Genomic DNA, 6,620 nt, shown 5'->3' with positions numbered 1-6,620 from the left:
AAATTAAGGAAGTTCAGGGAATATAAGTAAAAATACAAGAAATTTTCAGTATCATCCATCCCTCAGGGATAAGCCCAGATAACATTCTATTGTGTATCCTTCTAGATTAATTTTTTTAATCAATATTTTTTATGTTGATATTGTAAGGTACAGTTAAGGGTTAGGTATACAAATATGTTTCATTCAGGCACCCTTGTTGCTAAGGGGTGTCTCCCCATCCCCAGACAGATATTGACTACTGTTAGACCTACCTCCCTTACCCTCCCTACTCCCACCCCATAGTTCCCCACCACTGTCAGTCCTTTTCTTATAGTATTACAATGAATGTTCAAGGTCCACTATATGAGTGAGAACATGTGATACTCGGATCTTTGTTTCTGTGAGAGGTCACTCAGTATTATTGACTCTAGTTCCATCCAGGTTGCTGTGAAGTTCATGATTTTGTTCTTTTTTATGGCTGCATAGTATTCCATCATGTATACGTACCACTTTTTTTTAATCCAGTCCTCTTTTGATGGACACCATGAAAAAAATAAAAAATAAAATATTTTAAAGAAAAGTGTTATTTTTGCTTTTCATCCCTATGAAAAATGTTGTTTTGACCATTTGCATACAAGTTTTATTTATTTTTCATAAAATGATTGTACATTTCATATTCTCACCAGCAATGCATGAGGATTCCAATTTTTCCATATTCTAGTCAACATTTATTATTGTCTGCCTTTTTGGTTTTAGCTATTCTAGTAGGTGAGAAGTGAAATTTAACTGTGATTTGGATTGATATTTTTATATGCTTTTGGCCATTTGTATATCTTCTAAAGATGACTTGCATTCAAATTTCCCCTCTTCTTTGAACTAATATTGGCATACTTATTACATGTTTATATGTAATAATCTCACCAAAACTTTTATAATTATTTCTTTATGTATTATATTTTAAAACAGACAAGTATTAAACACAAAAATACATTTGTACTTTTTGAAAATATTTGCTTCCTTTGCTTCCTTTACTTTTGTTCTTTATTTCATCACATGGATTCAAGTTATCTATTACTATCCCTTAGTGCTTCCAGAAAAGCTTTCTTTCTTGTAAGACAAATCTGCTAGTGATGCATTTTCTTGGCTCTCATTCATCTGGAGAAGTTTGATTTTCCCCTTGTTTTAAAGGGGAGGTTAGCTTTTTGGTGGCCTTTCTCCCAACACTGTCTTCTGTCCTCTGTGGTTTCTGATGAGGTCAGTCTTCAACTTGATGGTCTCTTGTACCTGATAACTTGTCATTTTTCTCTTGCAGCTTTTAACAATTTTCTGTCTTTGACTTTTGGCAATTTGTCTATGATGTATTTGGATTTGTGTTCTTTGAGTGTACTCTTCTTGGCATTCTTTGAGGCCCAATTAAGCAGAGCTCTGCATAGCCCCTACACTCTGATGATAGAGATCTTCAAGGAACAGATTGGGACACAATATTTACTGTGCTCTTGAAATGGCACTTTCACAAGAGCTCCTCACATGGTCAAATCATCCTACATTCCACAGTGCTACTGGCTTTAGGTTACTTATGCTCCAGTGAGCTGGGAAGAGATGTGGGATGGGAACAGCCGCATATGAAAAGTCACAGCCCACACCAGCTGGTTGAAGTTCGAGAGGTTCTCTTTAATATGCAATTTTCAATTTGTTCTATGGATTAGGCTCATTCTGAAATTCTGAAAGAGTTGATATTTGTTGTTTTGCCTATATTTTTATTGTGTTGGAGGGGGAGTGAATTTAACTATGTGTTTCATTCTTGTTTTGTTTTTTTAATTCCATGAGCTGACCTTTGCTCTCTTATTTTTTAAGAACACAAAAACAATATAAGCTGTCTGACTGTAAATCATTCTAGTGCATAGTATCAGGGACCAAGCATCCTGAGTTTGAGTCTTGGCTCTACCATTTATTATTGTTCATATTTAATGACACCACAGTTGAGCTGGCACACACTATAAGAAAACATACACAGGGTAATGGAGAGTCACTATTAGAAAAAAAAATCAGAGCTTTCTACCAAATCTAGTCTTTTCAAGAAGAACCACGGCACTTGACAATGAGAGCAAATATTCAAAATATGTATGCTAAAAATTATAACAAAACCCTTAGTTTGCAGAGATTAATTCTAAGGTAGAGAGTATCCATTGATCATTAAGAGATGTAAAGTGAATAATGGTGAATATTGAGAGGAATCTCTTGACTATATCAGTTTTGGAAATGCTAACATTTTAACTAAAATAGAGCTCTTTTTATATCAGTGGCCAAAGAGACAAACTAATTCATCTGATTATGCACAGTTCAACTGGTGTCCCTTCTTCCCACTGTGGGACAGGTGTGTTAGTCAACTTGTCTCTGTAGCAAGTCAGAAGTTTACATGGTGATTTTATATTTTCAGTATCAGATCAACATTTCCCACAACACGTCCTAAGAACTGATTGTATTGTTTTCACAATATTCCAACAAAAACACTTCATACTGACTTAGAAAAATCGTACTAGATTCTGTTCAGTGAAGCACTTGTAATGAAAAGAAGAAGTGATTTGGTCATGCCACACTATTCATGAGGTGCTGCATTCATTGTCACCCATTGCCAGATAAGAACAAAGACCTCAGAAGGTAAGGCATGCACTGATCTGTTTCTGAAGCTTTGATTGCATGTCACCAGCCTGGGTGAGTTTGATGAAAGCAGAGATGCAAAATGCAGCCTGTTCTGGGCAAGTTGCTGACAGCTTTGGGGAATGCTTGGGGGATGCTGCTCAGTAAGCTGTGGCTTGTGAGCTCCACAATTTGTCCACATGCTTTTTGCTATGTGACTGTTCATCCTTTGTCTCAGAGGCTGATTTATGAAGTTTGACATGGAGTATATAAACACAACACTGTGCTACTTGGAAAAACGAGCGAAAATGATATATTAAGTCACACTGGCCCAGTTGTTTGAGATCCTAAGTCCCATACCATACCAGGACAAATGAAAACCCATGAGGAGTGAATACTACTGTCCTTCATACTTAAAGACGGGGTTTTGAGCAACTGCCAAGAAGATCTCTGTAGAGTCAAGGAGGTTTTGGTGTCCTGTGCATAAAAACTCTCTGCTTATGTGACTGACACTCCGTTACTATATTCTGAGTTATTTTCTGATAATTTCATAAACCCATCTCAAAACAAAACACAGAGCTTGAACCTTAACAAAGATTTTCATGAAGTTACACATGGAAGAAATCCAGAGTGTTTACTTTAGTGCATGCCCAATGATACTCACAAGCTAATTTATCTAACAATGAGAATGGCTCCTCAGACTGATTTTATTGGTAGGCTGGCAATAGGAGTTTTCTTATCTGATAGCATAACCATGACTTGCTGTGTAAAAAAAAGAGAAGAAAACATATGTAATTACATTTCTTTTGGATGCTTATGCATTTGATACAAATCTAAGTGAGTAATTCAGTTACTGAATTGTCATAGTATCTCCCCAATTTAATGAAAATTGTATCGTGAAATCTTGTTCCAATGAAGAAAATAACGGTTACTTCCATCACCTGGTATCTAGCCTTCCCACTCTATTTCCTAGAATTTTATCTTTGGTGCTGAGGCTCTAGGAGTGTACAGGATGGAGGGGGAGACATTGTTGCAACACACTGGACCTAACACACAGATCCTGGCTGCTTTTCTTTTCTTCTTCCTTCCTTCCTTCCCTCCTTCCTGTCCTCCTTTCCTCCCTTCCTCCTTTCTTCCCTTCCATCCTTCCTTCCTCTCTCTCTCTCTCTTCCTTTCTTCAACTTTCTTTTTTGAGTTGGAGTCTCATTCTGTCACTCAGACTGGAGTGCAGTGGCCGCTGCCGGCCACTGCAGCCCCGACTTGCTGGGCTCCTTCCACCTCAGCTTTCCAAGTAGTCAGAACTACAGGCACGCGCTACCATGTGCGGCTAATTTTTTAAAATTTGTTGTGGAGATGAGGGCTTGCCAAGTTGCCCAGGCGGGTCTCGAACCCACGGGCTCAGCAATTCACTCACCTCGGCCTCCCAAAGCGGGGGATTACAGGTTGAGCCACCGAGCCCAGCCTCTTCAACTTTCTTATTCCTCCCAGCACATGGGAAACATTTGTTCTTTCTAAATCAATCTGAGATCATGAGGTAATGGGTAAAATTTAAGGGCTTTTGGCCCATGTATACTACATGTAAAACTTAGAATAAATGGGCATTTTTTATTTTCTCAAGATCCAGCTGGAAACACAGCACAGATTTCTCTGCTCACCAATATCCCCAAGGTTATCTGCAATGTCCCTGTCCAATCCACATTCTTAGACTATCTTAGGGAATGTGTGAAGGGTAGAAATTTATTGAAATTTCCTTTCAGTGACTGAGATATAACTACCCGTTGTAAAAAAGATCCTTGAAATAGAAATCAGTTTTATTATAAAGAAAATAAAGTTGTGTTATCTACTCACTACGTTTGTAGTATAAAACTTATACTTGCTATATTTAATTTATCTCTGGATATAATAAAGCAATTGCCATATATTTAACAACTGACCACAGTTTAGGTCTCATGCTAAGTATCCGTAAATGCACTATATTATCTTACCCCTACAACCAACAAAAGAGGTATCTACTTTACACTTGATTAACAAGTGTATTGAAATCCTGTTACACTGTGCATTAGTATGTCAAAGTTATACAGCTAGTAGTTGGTGGAGTCAGGATTTTAACAGGTCAAGTTGACATCAAAATCTGTGCCCTCACTCTTTTCTTTAGGTAGACGATGTTTTTAATAGAAAGATAGATGTGCACAAAATATAATTTATTTGGATTTCTACAAACTCATCATATGGCCACAGTGCTCTAAGAGCATAGTAGACAATGATGCATAATTCTCCTATAGTGAGTCACTACTTGTTTTTTAATTGTATGTTTAGCAACCACAGTTTGAGATGATTGAGTCAGATTCTATTACACCAAGATAATTTGATGCATGGGCTTCATATACACTGTTGCAGCTAGTCTCCAAGACTTCCTGTGATGGTCCCGGTCTCCACAGTTAGATGGCCTGTGCTTACAGAGCCTTCTAGGAGTTGTACAAGAAAGAGGGATTACAAATATAGTACAGTAGGACCCTTTCCTAGTCTAGAACTTGTCTTTCTTAAATAAAAATAACACAAAGAAGTCACGGAGAAAATGTGTATGTGTGTGTGTGTGTGTGTGTGTGTGTGTATTATATACCACAACATTCACACACATATATATGTGGTTGTGTATATTTAAAACTATCACTGAGTGATCTATGTTAAAAAGTCATTGTTGTAGTACCATTGTTATGTAACTGTAACTATATCTCTACATATAAGGAATAAGTTCAGTCTTAAGAGCATCAGAAAATCTAGGAGAGAAAAAGACAAAGGCTTAAAAGACACAACACATACGTCCAATAATGTATGAAAACTATCCATGTGGATGTCCTTTGGATATAAAAGAGATACTGCCCAACTATTGTAAATGGCACACATATTATAAAACACCATTTACTTGTGGAATCTGATAGCATGAGCAATCTTTAGCAGGTCTTCCTTTTCAGCAGAAATCATCTGTATTCATGCATTGAGACTGATTCACTGGCTGAAAGGAGGTTCAGGTGCACATCCTCGAACTTGTGAGACCCTCTGTATTTACTTATGCTATTTGGTTATATCTGAGCCAAAAGTGAATACTGGGTTAATCAACTATTTAGGATTATATTCAGTTCTAATCAGTAAGTATTCGGTTGAAGCCTGAGTGTGGTGCCTTATGCCTTTAATCCCAACACTTTAGAAGGCTGAGGAGGGAGGATTGTTTGAGCCTAAAAATTCTAGGCAACATAGCATCTCTACCAAAAAAATAACAAAATTAAAATTTAGTTTGGACATGATTGTGCAAGACTAGTCCCAGCGACTCAGGAGACTGAGGTGGAAGAATCCCTTAAGCCCAGGAGATAGGGCTGTGGTGAGCTGTGATCATGCACTGCACTCCAGCCTGGGCAACAGAGTGAGACCCCTGACTCAAAAAAAAAAAAAGAAAGAAAGAAAGAATAATTCGAAGGGCCATGCACCAGGACAAAACTGCAAAGAACTGACAAAGAGAATGTTCTCTTCCTTATCCAGTTCAATTCCCACCATGTATCTAACTTCGTTTCCAGAAAAATTATGTTTTATTCCTGTTTCTCTGCTTTGCCCTGAGTCATTCTCTCTCCCAGAACGCATCTCACTTCTTTCCTCTATTATATTCTACCTTGTATTTCCATTTGCAGCTCAAAGGTGTTCTCTGGGAAATTTACCTCCATTCTTTCCAAATGACATTAATCACCCCCACCCTGGGATTCATATAGTACTTTAAGTAGTACCTCATTGTAGTCATCTTCAGGTTGTCCTCAGAATTTCAAGAACATTGCATGTCCCTAGTCAATAAATGTGAGCTGTAGCCGGGCTCGGTGGCTCAGCCTGTAATCCCGTGCCTTTGGGAGGCTGAGGTGAGCGAATTGCCTGAGCCCGTGGGTTCGAGACCCGCCTGGGCAGCAAGACCTCATCTCTACAATAAATCAAAAAATCAGCCGGGCGTGGTAGCGCATGCCTGT

Source organism: Carlito syrichta, unplaced genomic scaffold (assembly GCF_000164805.1).
Source record: "Carlito syrichta isolate Samal-C Ts95f unplaced genomic scaffold, Tarsius_syrichta-2.0.1 Scaffold287506, whole genome shotgun sequence".
In the NCBI taxonomy this organism is placed as follows: Eukaryota; Metazoa; Chordata; class Mammalia; order Primates; family Tarsiidae; genus Carlito; species Carlito syrichta.
This window is presented reverse-complemented; position numbering follows the sequence as displayed.